Source organism: Cololabis saira, chromosome 7 (assembly GCF_033807715.1).
Source record: "Cololabis saira isolate AMF1-May2022 chromosome 7, fColSai1.1, whole genome shotgun sequence".
Lineage (NCBI taxonomy): Eukaryota > Metazoa > Chordata > Actinopteri > Beloniformes > Belonidae > Cololabis > Cololabis saira.
Window position 1 is genome coordinate 1,282,504 of NC_084593.1, and position 17,439 is coordinate 1,299,942.

A 17,439-nucleotide genomic window follows, 5' to 3' on the forward strand; every position below is an offset into this window, starting at 1 on the left:
ACCCTATCTCTAAGGGAGCGCCCCGCCACCCTGCGGAGGAAACTCATTTCGGCCGCTTGTATCCGCGATCTTGTCCTTTCGGTCACTACCCAAAGTTCATGACCATAGGTGAGGGTGGGAACGTAGATCGACCGGTAAATCGAGAGCTTTGACTTTCGGCTCAGCTCCCTCTTCACCACGACGGACCGATACAATGACCGCATTACTTCGGCCACCGCACCGATCCGCCTGTCGATCTCGTGCTCCGTTCTCCCCTCACTCGTGAACAAGACCCCAAGATACTTAAACTCCTCCACCTGAGGCAGGAACTCTCCCCCGACCTGGAGGGTGCAAGCCACCTTTTTCCGGTCGAGAACCATGGCCTCAGACTTAGAGGTGCTGATTCTCATCCCAGCTGCTTCACACTCGGCTGCAAACCGCCCCAGTGCATGCTGAAAGTCCTGGCTTGAGGGAGCCAACAAGACCACATCATCTGCAAAAAGTAGAGATGAAATCAAGTGGCTCCCGAACCGTACCCCCTCCGGCACTTGGCTGCGCCTAGAAATCCTGTCCATAAAAATAATGAACAGAACCGGTGACAAAGGGCATCCCTGCCGGAGTCCAACACGCACCGGGAACAGGTCTGACTTACTGCCGGCAATGCGAACCAAGCTCCTGCTCCGGTCATACAGGGACCGTACAGCCCTGAGCAGAGGGCCTCCGACCCCATACTCTCGGAGCACCCCCCACAGGATGCCACGTGGGACACGGTCGAAAGCCTTCTCCAAGTCCACAAAACACATGTGGACTGGTTGGGCAAACTCCCATGCGCCTTCGAGCACCCTGCGGAGGGTGTAGAGCTGGTACAGCGTTCCAAGGCCAGGGCGAAAACCGCATTGTTCCTCTTGAATCCGAGGTTCCATGATTCAGATATTGCTAAAAAAAAAATCCAAATTTGATTCTAGTAAGATATGTTGTACTTGTTCACATTTAGAGAGAATACTTCTAATATTTATGTTACCCCCTAACAGTCCTTTAGGTTTGCTACAGGAGTCCCAGATTAACCTCGAGTTGTTTACAGTTTTAAAAACTTTCAATTACCGATGTTTGATTATCGCTTGATTGATGCGTTGATTAGTTCTGGTTGCCCGTATTACTCCAGTTACCACATTCCCGTGATTACCGTTATCCTCCGAGTCTCGAGTCGTTCCAGTCACCATCTGTCCAAGATCGCTCCCCGGGCCACCAGCCTCCCCGGCGAGACCGCTCCCCAAGCCCAAGCTGACAGCCGCAGCAGCGACCACCTCCATGGAACCTCTCTCCGTCCACCCGGCCTCCACACCCGGTAAGCAGTCTCCAGCAGCACGGCCACTCCCACCTCCTCGCCCGGTACCAGCCGCAGTCACTGTCGTCGCATTTCCCACAGTCTGAGGAATCACAGCGGTGCTCCTGTTGATGTTTTCGGATACATATCAGGCCGCCATGCTCTTCACCCGTTTCACATGTGGAAAACGGGCCGGGACATTGGTGTATATCCCCGGACATCAGAAGACAGATGGCAATTATTGATGCCTCGAAATTGTGACATTTAGATGCGGTCTTGACATTTCTCTTGCCGTGCCGTTTTGAGGCTACATGCAAGCTTGGATACAGGAAAGTGGCCAGTAGCGCAAAACTGCCATTTCCAAAATGTTTGAGGCTGATTTAACTCCGTTCATGAGAGAAACCCTTATTAAAATAATAATTATTGTCCATGGCCGTCATGTTCCCATCACCAGCACCGGATGCTTTCAGGTGAGCGATAAATTTAGATTGTGTCATGGCGACGGTGGAGAAATCCATAAGGATTTTATCTTTCTCCTTAAGCTCAGCCTTCAGGCTCGCAATGCTGTCCTTTAGTTTTGACAGGGTGGGGAAACAGGTCTCACACACCGCTGCCATCTGTATGGTATTCTGTGTTCCCGCGTTCACTTCCAGTTCCGTTTCCGTCTTTACACTATTACTGCATTTAAATGGATTCATTTGCCCTCTAGTGGACAAAAAAAAATATTGCATTTAAATAAAAAATATGCCCTCTAGTGGACATATATGTTACTGCATTAAAATTACTTATTTGCCATCTAGTGGAAATATATAAGTTACTGCATTAAAACTACTTATTTGCCCCCCAGTGGACATAATAATTACAGTATTAAAATTATTTATTTGCCCTTTAGTGGACACATACAATATTGCATTTAAATGCATTTATTTTCCCTCTAGTGGACATATATGTTACTGCATTAAAATTACTTATTTGCCCTCTAATTGACACATAATTTATTTGCATTTAAATGCATTTATTTGCCATCTAGTGGACATATAAGTTACTGGATTTAAATGCATTTATTTGCCCTCTAGTGGACACATACAATATTGCATTTAAATGCATTTATTTTCCCTCTAGTGAATATACAAGTTACTGCATTAAAATTACTTATTTGCCCTCTAGTGGACACATAAATTATTGAATTTAAATGCATTCATTTTCCTTCTAGTGGACATATACATTATTGCATTTAAATACATTAATTTGTCCTCTAGTGGAAATATCTAAGTTACTGCATAAAACTACTTTATTTGCCCTCTAGTGGACAAATAACCTAGGGCCAAATCCACAAAGAATAGATTGCACCTGCAAATAGCGCTGTGAATTGCGCTGCATTTGCCCCCGCAATTTGCCCCGCTTTAAGGTCCTATTCACAAAAGATTTTGCTCTAATGATATACCCGCGCAAACACGCCCATAAAGTTTTGGAGATGAGTGCAATTTGCACTTGTCTGAGTGAGCGGAGCTGTTTCCAGTGTTCTCCATATTTCAGCACACAGATTGGTCCATAATGAAAACTGCAGAATTAAAAAATAAAGCGAGTTAAAATAAAACGCCGTGAGGTGCAAGGGCGCAATTTCTACTGGGAACAGGGGGGACATGTCCCCCCGCTTTTCAAACTCATGCTTTTGTCTCTCTCTCCCCCATTTTTTTTTTACAGTTTAAAAACTAACGGTAGGCTCAGCCTGTAAATCCTCAAGACACTGTGCGAAGAGCCCCGTTCCCTCTCCTCCCTCCTCCCTCAGTGCTGTTCTTGTGTGATTTATGGTTCTGCGTTAAATCGACGCAGAGCATACGGCGTAGGTTACGCGGCGACGCGTAACCTACATCTTTCAGGCCCTTTTTGTGCGCAAGCAAGCTTTATAGATGAGGTCCCAGATAAGGATCTGGCGACGCGTAACCTACATCTTTCAGGCCCTTTTTGTGCGCAAGCAAGCTTTATAGATGAGGTCCCAGATAAGGATCTGACGGTAATTCATGTTCTGTGTTTTGCTACACACACCTACAGGTCAGCTGTTAAACACACACATTCTAGATTTATATGCTTATATGGTGGAATTGTTTGTAATAAAGCAGCCCCTTATGTATGGATGAATCCTGAACTCCGTCCTGTTACTTTTATTTTTAAATCCGATAAGTCCACAACCCCACTTGATCTGATTGTCTACAGCCGTGATTCCCAACCCCCGGTCCCCGGACTGGTACCAGTCCGTAGAGCCGTTATTACCGGGCCGTGGAATGGCTTGTGTTCCGATCATAATTAGGGCTGCAACGATTCGTCGACGTTGTCGACAAAAAAGCGATAATCAAAATTGTCGGCAATTCTCACCAGAGGTTTTTTTTCCCAATGGAGTGAGGCATCTCACTTCACTTCACCTCATACAATCTCTGCCGAGAGCCGCGCTGCAGACAGTCTCAGCGCAGCCTTTTTTTTTTTTTTGCGTCCCAGCGCAGCTGCGGGTAACAAAGCTTCAAAGGTTTGGGAGCATTTTAGCCTGGATACGGCGAATAAAAGAAGACTTGCAAGTAGGGTCGCCACCCGTCCCGTAAAATACGGAATTGTCCTTTATTTGAGAAAAAAATGTTGCGTCCCGTATTGAACTAATACGGGACGCGATTTGTCCCGTATTTTCATTAACGCCCCACACACACGTCTGTCACACACACATCAATACTAAATTGATCAATAATAACAACATAAAACACAGGAAACATTAAGGCCAGCAAAATCTTTGTGGCGGGACAACAGGACCTGCTGCGTCTGAGCCCAGATCTTTCTGTGTGCCCACGTATCCTACCCCGTAAACTCTGCGTTGGTGCAACGGGGAACCATAAATCAGCCAGTGTCCGTCACTCATCTCCGTGCAGCAGTTTCCTGCAGCAGCAAGACGCTGCTCTCTGATTATGGCTCACAGTTTGAAAACCCCAAATAAAAAATAAATTAGAGAATATTTTATGAAATCAATAAACAATTCCATCATCAAAATTATAACAAAGGTTCAAAATATCATGCTTTGCATGTAATAAGACTAGGTATTATTATTATTTCGTTTATTTCGGCATGTTTATATAGACACATTTCATCTCCAGAACATTATACATTGCATACTCAGCACATGACGAAAAGGGTACGGGAGAAGCTGACGCTTATCAAAGTCCCGCCCCGTTCTATGTAAGATTCATGATCACATCAACAACAGAATTCAGTAAGATACATAGTTTACCACATATCAATTTGTCTAATTTCATCCTTCACAATCCAGATAGCATGTATGTTTGTACACGTGTCCAGTCCACTCATCCTGATCACCGTTCCTGCGATTTACTACTGTGTCCACTGTTCAGTTATTTTTATGTCCAAGCCTCTTTTTGCATGCAATCCACTTTGCAATGGAGGTGCGTGTGTCAATGCAGATTTTGATTAGTCGCCGTCCTCTGCCCCCTCCGCTCGTACTGACTTCACTTCCTCCCGAGCTTTGGACACCTCCGACCATACACTGGTCAGTCTCCCCTGGATGTCAGCGAGGCCAGAGAGCAGCTTTGCCTGATCAGCTCTCACTTTTCTCAACTTTTGTAGCATCCAGACCCCGCCAAGCCCTAGGATCACCAGGCCCACCGTCATGCCCGTGAATATATAGACGTCCTCCACGTCTTCTATATCCAGCACCCCAAGACACACTACTTTCCATTTATTCCAACTGTCCATGGTGTATCCCGCCAAGAATGTCCCATCTGGACAGGCCGGTTCCCTTGTCCCAGCACGCCGTGTAGAAAAAATCTTGTCAATAGCATTTACTGACCAGTTCAGAATCTCCATTCTTGATTTTATGTTCTGCTTGGTCGTGATATCTGCTGTGCTGTGATAGAGCTCAATGTCACACACACACATTTTATAGTGACTTTGTTTTGTTTCCATGTTTTGTTTCCATGCCAGGTGTTCCAGTGCTGAATTTCCCACATTGCCATTGTTTTGTACACATAGCCAGACATTGCCATTCCTGTACCTAGTTTTGATATTCCTTCCATAACAGCTTCTTTAACTCATGTTTGAAAACAGTTACATTTCTTGCTAACTTTAATTCATTGTTTAGGCTATTCCACATTTTCACACCAGCTACTGACAAACTATGGCTTCCCATCGTTGTCCTTATCTTTTTCTGTTTAAACTGCAGCAAGCTGCGCATGCTGTGAGGACCTTGACTAAGAGTGAACAATTTCTGAACATTTACTGGTAATGCCGCCTGTGTTGCTTTGTAAATTGTTTGTAGCATCTGAAAATGAAGTATCTCTCTCAGTTTTAGATATTTCGTCTTTATGAACAGTTCGTTCGTATGTGCCCTGGCTGGGACAGAATGAATGATGCGAAGCGCTTTTTTTTGCAATTTAAATATTGGTTCTGTAATGCCCTTGTAAGTGAAACCCCAATTTTCTACACAGTACCTCATATGTGGGACTATTAGTGCCGAATATATGGTCTTAAGCGAGTTTAAATTGAGAGATTTCTGCAATTTCCACAGAATAGACACACTCCTTGCCATCTTATTTTGAATTATTTTTACATGTGGTCGCCATGTCAAGAGGTCATCCACTAATATACCCAGAACCTTATGTTCCCTCACTCTTTCTATATTGTTTCCATTAACTTGCAAGTTTATGCTTTTCTTTACATTATTTCTCCCAAATAACATGAATTTGGTCTTTGCCAGATTTAGTGATAATTTGTTTATATTAAACCATGTATTTAGTTTTGTCATTTCTCTGTTAATCGCTTTTTCCAGTATATTCAAGTCGTTTCCTGAGCAGAAAATATTTGTATCATCAGCAAATAAAATAAGTTTTAATACATCAGATGTTTTGATTATGTCATTGATATATAGAGTAAATAGCTTAGGGCCTAAGACTGACCCCTGTGGGACCCCACAGACGACATCCAGGCATGTAGACGTATTTGTTCCCCTCTGGACATATTGGACTCTACCAGATAGATAGCTTTTGATCCATCTTAAAGCTGTATCTCTGATACCGTAATCATATAATTTTTCAATCAAAATATCGTGATTTATAGTGTCAAAAGCTTTTTTGAGGTCAATAAAGATGCCTACTATATATAATTTGTGGTCAAGCGCATCTTTAATCAGTTCTAAGGACTCTGTGAGGGCAAGTGCTGTCGAATGTTGCTTTCTGAACCCGCATTGGCTATCACACAGGATGTTGTGTTCAGTCATGAACTTTTCCAATCTGCTATTATAGAGTTTTTCTAAAATCTTTGAACACTGCGGCAATAAGGAGACCGGGCGATAGTTTGTAGTCATATTTATATCACCACTTTTATACAATGGTAATACCTTTGCTATTTTCATTTTGTCTGGAAATACACCGGTTTTGAAGGATAAGTTACATATGTGCGTGAGTGGTGTTATAATTCCTTTTTGTACCGCCTTCAACAGTCTCATGTCAATTTCGTCTACATCTACTGAAGATTTAGATTTGCACTGTGTGAGGGCATTTACAACTTCTGCTTCAGTGACTGGTTCAAGTAACAGACATGAATTTTTAGTGATTGTATTCTTATCAGAGTCAAAATGGTCCCAGCGCAATGGTGATTCAGGGATGTCCTTGGCCAGCTGTGGGCCAACATTTACAAAGAATTTATTGAATTGATCCACAATCAGCTTCCCGTCAGACACCGTCTCATTATCTATAATAAGGTGGTCTGCCAGGTAATATATTAGTTTCACCTTTTAAGTTGAATTATTGAAATAGATTAACTTTTACACCAAATTCTAGTTGAATTATTGAAATAAATTAACTTTTACACCATATTCTAGTTGAATTATTGAAATAAGTTAACTTTTACACCATATTCTAGTTGAATTATTGAAATAAGTTAACTTTTACACCATATTCTTCACCTGAAGCATTTTTTTGTCATATAATTTCATCCAAAACTTGTATAAATCGAAATGTGTTTCTTTGAGTGGCAGCCCTGTCATGGCTTGGCGGACAATAAGTTCTGGTACCCGACCGGACTGAACAGCGCAATGCACAGGTGCTGTATGCAGGTTAGGTACAGTCAGCTGCAGAGATGAGCGGACCTCAGCAAACCTCCATGAGCCGTTTCTTTACTGGTTGTTCGAGTAAAAGAAATGGTGATGAACAAGTGGAAAATCCTACCAAAAAGAAAAGCAAAAGCTTTAATCGCATGTACGACATTATGTATATGTAAAATATGGATTTGTTGCAATTGGTGATTTGGAGGCGCCAAACCCACTATGTATTTTATGTGGAGAAACGCTCGGCAACGAAGCAATGAAGCCATCCAAGCTTCAAAGACACTTAAATACAAAACATCCTTCTCTCAAAGACAAATCAGTGGATTTTTTCGAAAGGAAAAAACGTGAGTTAGATTTGCAGAAGCAAGTTTTAAAGGCCACAACATCAGCTAACGTCGCTGCAACGAGGGCTTCATATTTCGTTGCTCACCGGATTGCAAAAGCTAAAAAGCCCTTTACAATTGGAGAGGAACTAATACTGCCCGCTGCAAAAGACATCTGCCTCGAACTTTTGGGGGAAAAAGCAGCTGGCAAAGTGTCGCAGCGGTCTGGCAATTGAAATAGGCTGTTATTTTCGTAAAATGAGTCGCCACCTGTTGGTGGATAAATATATGCACCTGAAACTATTGTAAAGTTAGTAAAACAATGATAGCCTGCATTTTAAAATGCATTGTTTTTTTCTAAAATGTTTATTAAAATTGACATATATTGTCAACCGGTCCCTGAGCTTTTTGTTTATACTTCTGCTGGTCCTCGGCACAAAAAAGGTTGGGAACCCCTGCTGTAGTGTTTTTAAATTTAAAATTTAAATTTAAAATTACTTATTTGCCCTCTAGTGGACACATAAATTACTGCATTTAAATGCATTTATTTGCCCTTTAGTGGACACATAAAAGTTACTGCATTAAAATTACTTATTTGCCCTCTAGTGGACACATAAATTACTGCATTTAAATGCATTTATTTGCCTTCTAGTGGACACATAAATTACTACATTTAAATGCATTCATTTACCCTCTAGTGGACACATAAATTACTACATTTAAATGCATTTATTTGCCATTCAATTCAATTCAATTCAATTTTATTTATATAGCGTCTAATACAACAGTTGTCTCTAGACGCTTTACAGAGACCCATACCCAGAACATGACCCCCGAGCAGTTATTACATAAACAATGGCAGGTAAAAACTCCCCTAGTGGGAGAAAAACCTTAAGCCAAACAGTGGCAAGGAAAAACTCCCCTTTAGGAGGAAGAAACCTTGAGCAGGACCAGGCTCATCAGGGGGGACCCTCCTGCCGAGGGCCAGACTAGTGGGTCAGGGACGGCAACAGCACAGCAGGCAGGTGGAAGCAGCAACGGGATGACCGGGGATGGGGACCACAGGCCAGCACGCAGCTCCCGAAGCTCCGGCCCAATCAGCAAGTCCCAGGTTGGGGTGCAGGGTCAGGAAAAGACTTGTGCTCCGTAATGCAAGCTACAAGCCACCCACGACCACCTGCAGGTTCCGGTGTCCGGCAAAGGATGCTGCAACATGGACAAAAGAGAGAAAAGGGAGGAGAAGGGGGGGCCAGCACGAGAAACCACAGGAGCGACTCTGACACACTAAAGTTTACACTACCTAGAGATTTACCAACACCAGCTAGAGGTTTACTAAACACTAACTATAGGCTTTACTAAACAGAAATGTTTTAAGTTTAGTTTTAAAGGTGGAGGTGGTGTCAGCCCCCTTAACCCAGATTGGAAGTTGGTTCCATAGTAGTGGTGCCTGATAGCAGAACGCCCGCCCTCCAAATCTACATTTAGATACTCTAGGAACTACGAGTAAACCTGCACTCTGAGAACGGAGAGCTCTGACAGGAACATAAGGCACTATCAGGTCTTGCAAATAATGCGGAGCTAAGCCGTTTTGGGCTTTATACGCAAGTAATAAAATTTTAAATTGGATTCTGAATTTTACGGGTAACCAATGGAGCGACGCTAACACTGGAGAGACGTGGTCTCTCCTGCTAATTCCTGTCAGTACTCGTGGTGCTGCATTTTGGATCAGCTGGAGCCTATTCAGCAAATTACTTGGACATCCTGCTAACAACACATTACAGTAATCTAGTCTAGAAGATACAAACGCATGAACTAGTTTTTCTGCATCACTCTGCGAGAGGATTTTCCTAATCTTTGCAATATTACGGAGATGGAAAAAGGCTATTTTACAAACCTGATTGACATATGGTTTAAACGACAAATCCTGATCGAAAATATCACCAAGGTTTCTCACAGTTGCACTGGAAGCCATCGCAACACCATCTAATCCCTTCCTAAGATGCTCTGGACCAAGAATGATAACCTCTGTTTTATCTGAATTTAGAAGCAGGAAATTTCTGGACATCCAGTCCTTGATGTCCCTAAGACATGCCTGAAGTTTAACTAACGGTTCTGTTTCATCCGGCTTCATAGACAAATAGAGCTGCGTATCATCAGCATAACAATGAAAGTGTATGCCGTGATTCTGGATTATACTTCCCAACGGCTGCCTGTATAAACTGAACAAGATTGGCCCTAGCACTGAACCCTGCGGAACACCATAACAGACCCTTGACTGTTCTGAAGAAACCTCATGTACATGAACAAACTGGAACCTGTCACATAGGTATGATTTAAACCAACATAGAGCTGTCCCTTTAATCCCAACAACATGCTCTAACCTGTGCAGTAAAATGCCATGATCAATAGTGTCAAAAGCAGCACTGAGGTCCAGTAGAACCAGTATGGACACTAATCCCTTATCTGAGGCCATAAGGAGGTCATTCGTGACTCGAACAAGTGCTGTCTCTGTGCTATGATGCATTCTGAACCCTGACTGAAAGACTTCAAACAGATCATTTCTATACAAATAGTCACATAACTGGCTTGAAACTGCCTTTTCCAGAATTTTAGACACAAATGGAAGGTTGGAAATTGGTCTATAATTAGCTAAGGTGTCTGGGTCAAGGGAAGGTTTTTTAAGTAAAGGTTTAATTACTGCCACTTTGAAAACCTGTGGTACATATCCTAAACTTAGGGATAAGTTAATTTGGTCCAGTATTGTCGTACCAATAAGAGAAAAAATACGTTTGAATAGTCGAGTCGGGATGGGGTCTAACATACATGTGGTTGACTTAGCTCTATTAACGAGTGAAGTCAGCTCAGGGAGGTCTATAGGATCAAAACAGTCTAGAGACAAGTCAGAGCCTAGGGAAGTCGCTAAAGCTGAAGAAACACCTACAACCGGCTGGTTGATTTCTTCTCTAATTCTCGCGATTTTACTGTTAAAGAAGCCCATAAAGTCCTCACTACTGAGAGCTGCAGGAATGCACGGCTCAACAGAGTTGGGACTCTTTGTCAGCCTGGCTACAGTGCTGAACAGAAAACGTGGGTTACTTTTGTTATCCTCTATCAACGTTGAATAATAAGCTGTTCTGGCTTTGCGAATGGATTTTTTATATACTATTAGAATATCTTTCCATTCACGATGAGAGTCTACAGACCTACAAGAGTACCACTTCCTTTCCATTTTACGCACGTTTTGTTTCAACATGCGGATATCTGAATTATACCAGGGAGTTAAGCTCCTGTGGCTAGAAACCCTCCTTTTCAAAGGAGCAACTTCATCTAAAGCTGAATGCAACAAATCCGCAGTGTTACTAGCAAGGAAATCAACATCTGCAGAGGTAGAACCCAGGTCACTGGCCTCGACTACATCACTATTTCGCACTGTCGTAAGATAAGCAATGGCCTCCCTAAATTTAACAATAACTTCATCAGACAAACATCTGCTAAAATAATACCTCCTATTTTGCACTTCAACATCAACAAAATTAAATTCAAACGTTATTAAGTAATGGTCGGATAAAAGGGAGTTTACAGGTGACACCAACAGACCATCAGTTTCAACACCGTAGGTGAGAATGAGATCGAGAGTATGATTAAAACAGTGCGTCGGTTTATCCACTTTTTGTGAGATACCCATTGATTCTAGAAGAGAATCGAAGGCTAATTTAAGATTATCGCTTTCAACATCCATATGAATGTTAAAATCACCCACTATGATGAATTTATCTGTGCTGATCAATAATCCAGAAAGGAAATCTGAAAATTCAGACAAAAACTCCAGATACGCACCAGCAGGGGGCCGGTACACTACCACTAACACAACTGGCTTCTCTGATTTCCAGCTCGGAAATTTCAGACCAAGCATGAGGCTTTCAAATGTATTATAGTTGCACTTAGGTTCAATTTTTGTTTGGAGACCGGAGTTATAAATTGCTGCGACTCCTCCGCCTCGGCCCGTGCTTCTAGGAATGTGATGATTAAAGTAGCCAGGCGGAGTTGATTCATTCAAACTAACATACTCTTCCTCCTGTAACCATGTTTCTGTTAAGCAGAAAATATCACTCCTACTCTCTGTAATTATATCATTTACTAACAGAGACTTAGAGCTTAATGATCGTATATTTAGTAGTCTGCATCTAATTTTTCGGTCTGTAATTGGTACCAAATGTACATTGGTTTTAATTTTTTCAAGGTTATCTTGGTTAACGCCTCTATAACGCTGCACCTGGTGAACTTTTGGAGGGCGGGGAACTGCAACCACTTCTATTTTGCTAGGCACCTGGCCAGAGTCGCTAATATCATGTAATCCTACAGTTTTAGAGTCGCTAATTACATAATGCAATCCTACAGTTTTGTTGGCAGGCGTTGGTCCTCGAGAAGCAGCAGAGAAGTGTGTTAAACTACAGCTCTGCATCCTGGCCTGGACCCTGCATTGTCAGGGGGAGTGTCTAATAACATTGGCCAGATTTCTAGACATAAGAGCTGCACCATCCCGGGTGGGATGAATGCCGTCCCTTCTAATCAGACTGGGCTTTCCCCAGAATGTCTCCCAGTTGTCAATAAAGTCCACGTCGTTTTCTGAACACCACTGAGACAACCAGCGGCGGAGCGAGAGCATGCGACTAAACATGTCATCGCTGGTCAGATTGGGGAGGGGGCCAGAAAAACCTACGGAGTCCGACATGGTTTTGGCGTAGTTACACACCGAGACAATATTCATTCTGGTTACTTCCGACTGGCGAAGACGGGAGTCATTAGCTCCGACATTGATGATAACTTTACCATATTTACGATTACCCTTTGCCAGTAGCTTCAAATTTGCTTCTATGTCGCCCGCTGCATTTAAATATATTTATTTACCCTCTAGTGGACACATAAGTTACTGCATTTAAATCTATTTATTTACCCTCTAGTGGACACATAAATTACTACATTTAAATGCATTTATTTGCCCTCTAGTGGACACCATAATTACTGAATTTAAATGCATTTATTTGCCTTCTAGTGGACACATAAATTACTACATTTAAATGCATTCATTTACCCTCTAGTGGACACATAAATTACTACATTTAAATGCATTTATTTGCCATCTAGTGGACACAAGAATTACTACATTTAAATGCATTTATTTTCCCTCTAGTGGACACAAAAATTACTGCATTTAAATGCATTTATTTTCCCTCTAGTGGACACAAAAATTACTGCATTTAAATGCATTTATTTGCCCTCTAGTGGACACAAGAATTACTGCATTTAAAATTACTTATTTGCCCTGTAGTGGACACACAAATTACTGCATTTAAATGCATTTATTTGCCCTCTAGTGAACACAAAAAAACTGCATTTAAATGCATGTATTTGCCCCTTAGTGGACATATACATTATTAAAATTAAATGCATTTATTTGCCCTCTAGTGGACACATAAAAGTTACTGCATTAAAATTAATTATTTGCCCTCTAGTGGACACAAAAATATTGCATGTAAATGCATTTATTTGCCCTCTAGTGGACACATAAATTACTGCATTTAAATGAATTTATTTACCCTCTAGTGATTACAAAAATGAATGCATTTAAATCTATTTATTTACCCTCTAGTGGACACAAAAATTACTGCATTTAAATTCATTTATTTTCCCTCTAGTGGACACATAAATTACTGCATTTAAATGCATTTATTTGCCCTCTAGTGGACATAAAAGTTACTGCATTTAAATGCATTAATTTGCCCTCTAGGGACACATAAATTACTGCATTTAAATGCATTAATTTGCCCTCTAGTGGACACAAAAATTACTGCATTTAAATGCATTTATTTACCCTCTAGTGGACAGAAAAATTATTGCATTTAAATGCATTTATTTTCCCTCTAGTGGACACATAAAAAATACTGAATTTAAATGCATTTATTTGCCCTCTAGTGGACACAAAAAATATTGCATGTAAATGCATTTATTTGCCCTCTAGTGGACACATAAATTACTGCATTTAAATGAATTTATTTACCCTCTAGTGATTACAAAAATGAATGCATTTAAATCTATTTATTTACCCTCTAGTGGACACAAAAATTACTGCATTTAAATTCATTTATTTTCCCTCTAGTGGACACATAAATTACTGCATTTAAATGCATTTATTTGCCCTCTAGTGGACATAAAAGTTACTGCATTTAAATGCATTAATTTGCCCTCTAGGGACACATAAATTACTGCATTTAAATGCATTAATTTGCCCTCTAGTGGACACAAAAATTACTGCATTTAAATGCATTTATTTGCCCTCTAGTGGACACATAAATTACTAAATTTAAATGCATGTATTTGCCCTCTAGTGGACACAAAAATACTGCATTTAAATGCATTTATTTGCCCTCTAGTGGACACATAAATTACTGCATTTAAATGCATTTATTTGCCCTCTAGTGGACAGAAGAATTATTGCATTTAAATGCATTTATTTTCCCTCTAGTGGACACATAAAAAATACTGAATTTAGATGCATTCATTTGCCCTCTAGTGGACACAAAAATCACTACATTTAAATGCATTTATTTGCCCTCTAGTGGACACAAAAATTACTGCATCTAAATGCATTTATTTGCCCTCTAGTGGACACAAAAATTACTGCATTTAAAATTACTTATTTGCCCTCTAGTGGACACACAAATTACTGCATTTAAATGCATTTATTTGCCCTTTAGTGAACACACAAATTACTGCATTTAAATGCATTTATTTGCCCTCTAGTGAACACAAAAAAACTGCATTTAAATACATGTATTTGCCCCTTAGTGGACATATAAAATATTAAATTTAAATGCATTTATTTGCCCTCTAGTGGACACATAAAAGTTACTGCATTAAAATTACTTATTTGCCCTCTAGTGGACACAAAAAATACTGCATTTAAATGCATTTATTTGCCCTTTAGTGGACACATAAATTACTACATTTAAATGCATTTATTTGCCCTCTAGTGGACACATAAATTACTGCATTTAAATGAATTTATTTACCCTCTAGTGATTACAAAAATGAATGCATTTAAATCTATTTATTTACCCTCTAGTGGACACAAAAATTACTGCATTTAAATTCATTTATTTGCCCTCTAGTGGACACATAAATTACTACATTTAAATGCATTTATTTGCCCTCTAGTGGACATAAAAGTTACTGCATTTAAATGCATTAATTTGCCCTCTAGGGACACATAAATTACTGCATTTAAATGCATTAATTTGCCCTCTAGTGGACACAAAAATTACTGCATTTAAATGTATTTATTTGTCCTCTAGTGGACACATAAATTACTAAATTTAAATGCATGTATTTGCCCTCTAGTGGACACAAAAATACTGCATTTAAATCTATTTAATTGACCCTCTAGTGGACACAAAAATTACTGCATTTAAATTCATTTATTTGCCCTCTAGTGGACACATACATTTCTGCATTTAAATGCATTTATTTGCCCTCTAGTGGACATAAAAGTTACTGCATTTAAATGCATTCATTTGCCCTCTAGTGGACACATAAATTACTACATTTAAATGCATTTATTTGCCCTCTAGTGGACACAAAAATTACTGCATTTAAATTTAATTTATTTGCCCTCTAGTGGAAACAAGAATTACTACATTTAAATGCATTTATTTGCCCTCTAGTGAACAGAAAAATTACTGCATTTAAATACATTTATTTGCCCTCTAGTGGACAAAAACATTACTGCATTTAAATGCATGTATTTGCCCTCTAGTGGACACAATAATTACTGCATTTAAATGCATTTATTTGCCCTTTAGTGGACACAAAAATTACTGCATTTAAATGCATTTATTTGCCCTCTAGTGAACACAAAAAAACTGCATTTAAATACATGTATTTGCCCCTTAGTGGACATATAAATTATTAAATTTAAATGCATTTATTTGCCCTCTAGTGGACATAAAAGTTACTGCATTTAAATGCATTGATTTGCCCTCTAGTGGACACATAAGTTACTACATTTAAATGCATTTATTTGCCCTCTAGTGGACACAAAAATTACTGCATTTAAATTTCATTAATTTGCCCTCTAGTGGACATAAAAATAACTGCATTTAAATGCATTTATTTGCCCTCTAGTGGACACATAAATTACTACATTTAAATGCATTTATTTGCCCTCTAGTGGACACATAAATTAATGCATTTAAATGCATTTATCTGCCCTCTAGTTGATATAAAAATTACTGCATTTAAATCTATTTATTTACCCTCTAGTGGACACATAAACTACTACATTTAAATGCATTTATTAGCCCTCTAGTGGACACATAAATTAATGCATTTAAATGCATTTATCTGCCCTCTAGTGGATAGAAAAATTACTGCATTTAAATCTATTTATTTGCCCTCTAGTGGACACATAAATTACTACATTTAAATACATTTATTTGCCCTCTAGTGGACACAAAAATTACTGCATTTAAATGCATTTATTTGCCCTCTAGTGGACACATAAATTACTGCATTTAAATGCATTTAGTTGCCCTCTAGTGGACATATAAGTTACTGTATTAAAATTACTTTTTTGCCCTCTAGGGGATACAAAAACTACTGCATTTAAATCTATTTATTTACCCTCTAGTGGACACAAAAATTATTGCATTAAAATGCATTTATTTGCCCTCTAGTGGACACATAAATTACTACATTTAAATGCATTTATTTGCCCTCTAGTGGACACATAAATTACTACATTTAAATGCATTTATTTGCCCTCTAGTGGACACATTAATTACTACATTTAAATGCATTTATTTTCCCTCTAGTGGACATAAAAGGTACTGCATTTAAATGCATTTATTTGCCGTCTAGTGGACACATAAATTATTACATTTAAATGCATTTATTTGCCCTCTAGTGGACATAAAAGTTACTGCATTTAAATGCGTTTATTTTCCCTCTATTGGACATAACAGTTACTGCATATAAATGCCTTTATTTCCCCTTTAGTGGACATAAAAGTTACTGCATATAAATGCATTAATTTGCCCTCTGGTGGACACATAAATTACTGCATTTAAATGCATTTGTTAGCCCTCTAGTGGACATATAAGTTACTGTATTAAAATTACTTTTTTGCCCTCTAGGGGATACAAAAACTACTGCATTTAAATCTATTTATTTACCCTCTAGTGGACACAAAAATTATTGCATTAAAATGCATTTATTTGCCCTCTAGTGGACACATAAATTACTACATTTAAATGCATTTATTTGCCCTCTAGTGGACACATAAATTACTAAATTTAAATGCATTTATTTGCCCTCTAGTGGACACATTAATTACTACATTTAAATGCATTTATTTGCCCTCTAGTGGACATAAAAGGTACTGCATTTAAATGCATTTATTTGCCGTCTAGTGGACACATAAATTATTACATTTAAATGCATTTATTTGCCCTCTAGTGGACATAAAAGTTACTGCATTTAAATGCGTTTATTTTCCCTCTATTGGACATAACAGTTACTGCATATAAATGCCTTTATTTCCCCTTTAGTGGACATAAAAGTTACTGCATATAAATGCATTAATTTGCCCTCTGGTGGACACATAAATTACTGCATTTAAATGCATTTGTTAGCCCTCTAGTGGACATAAAAGTTACTGC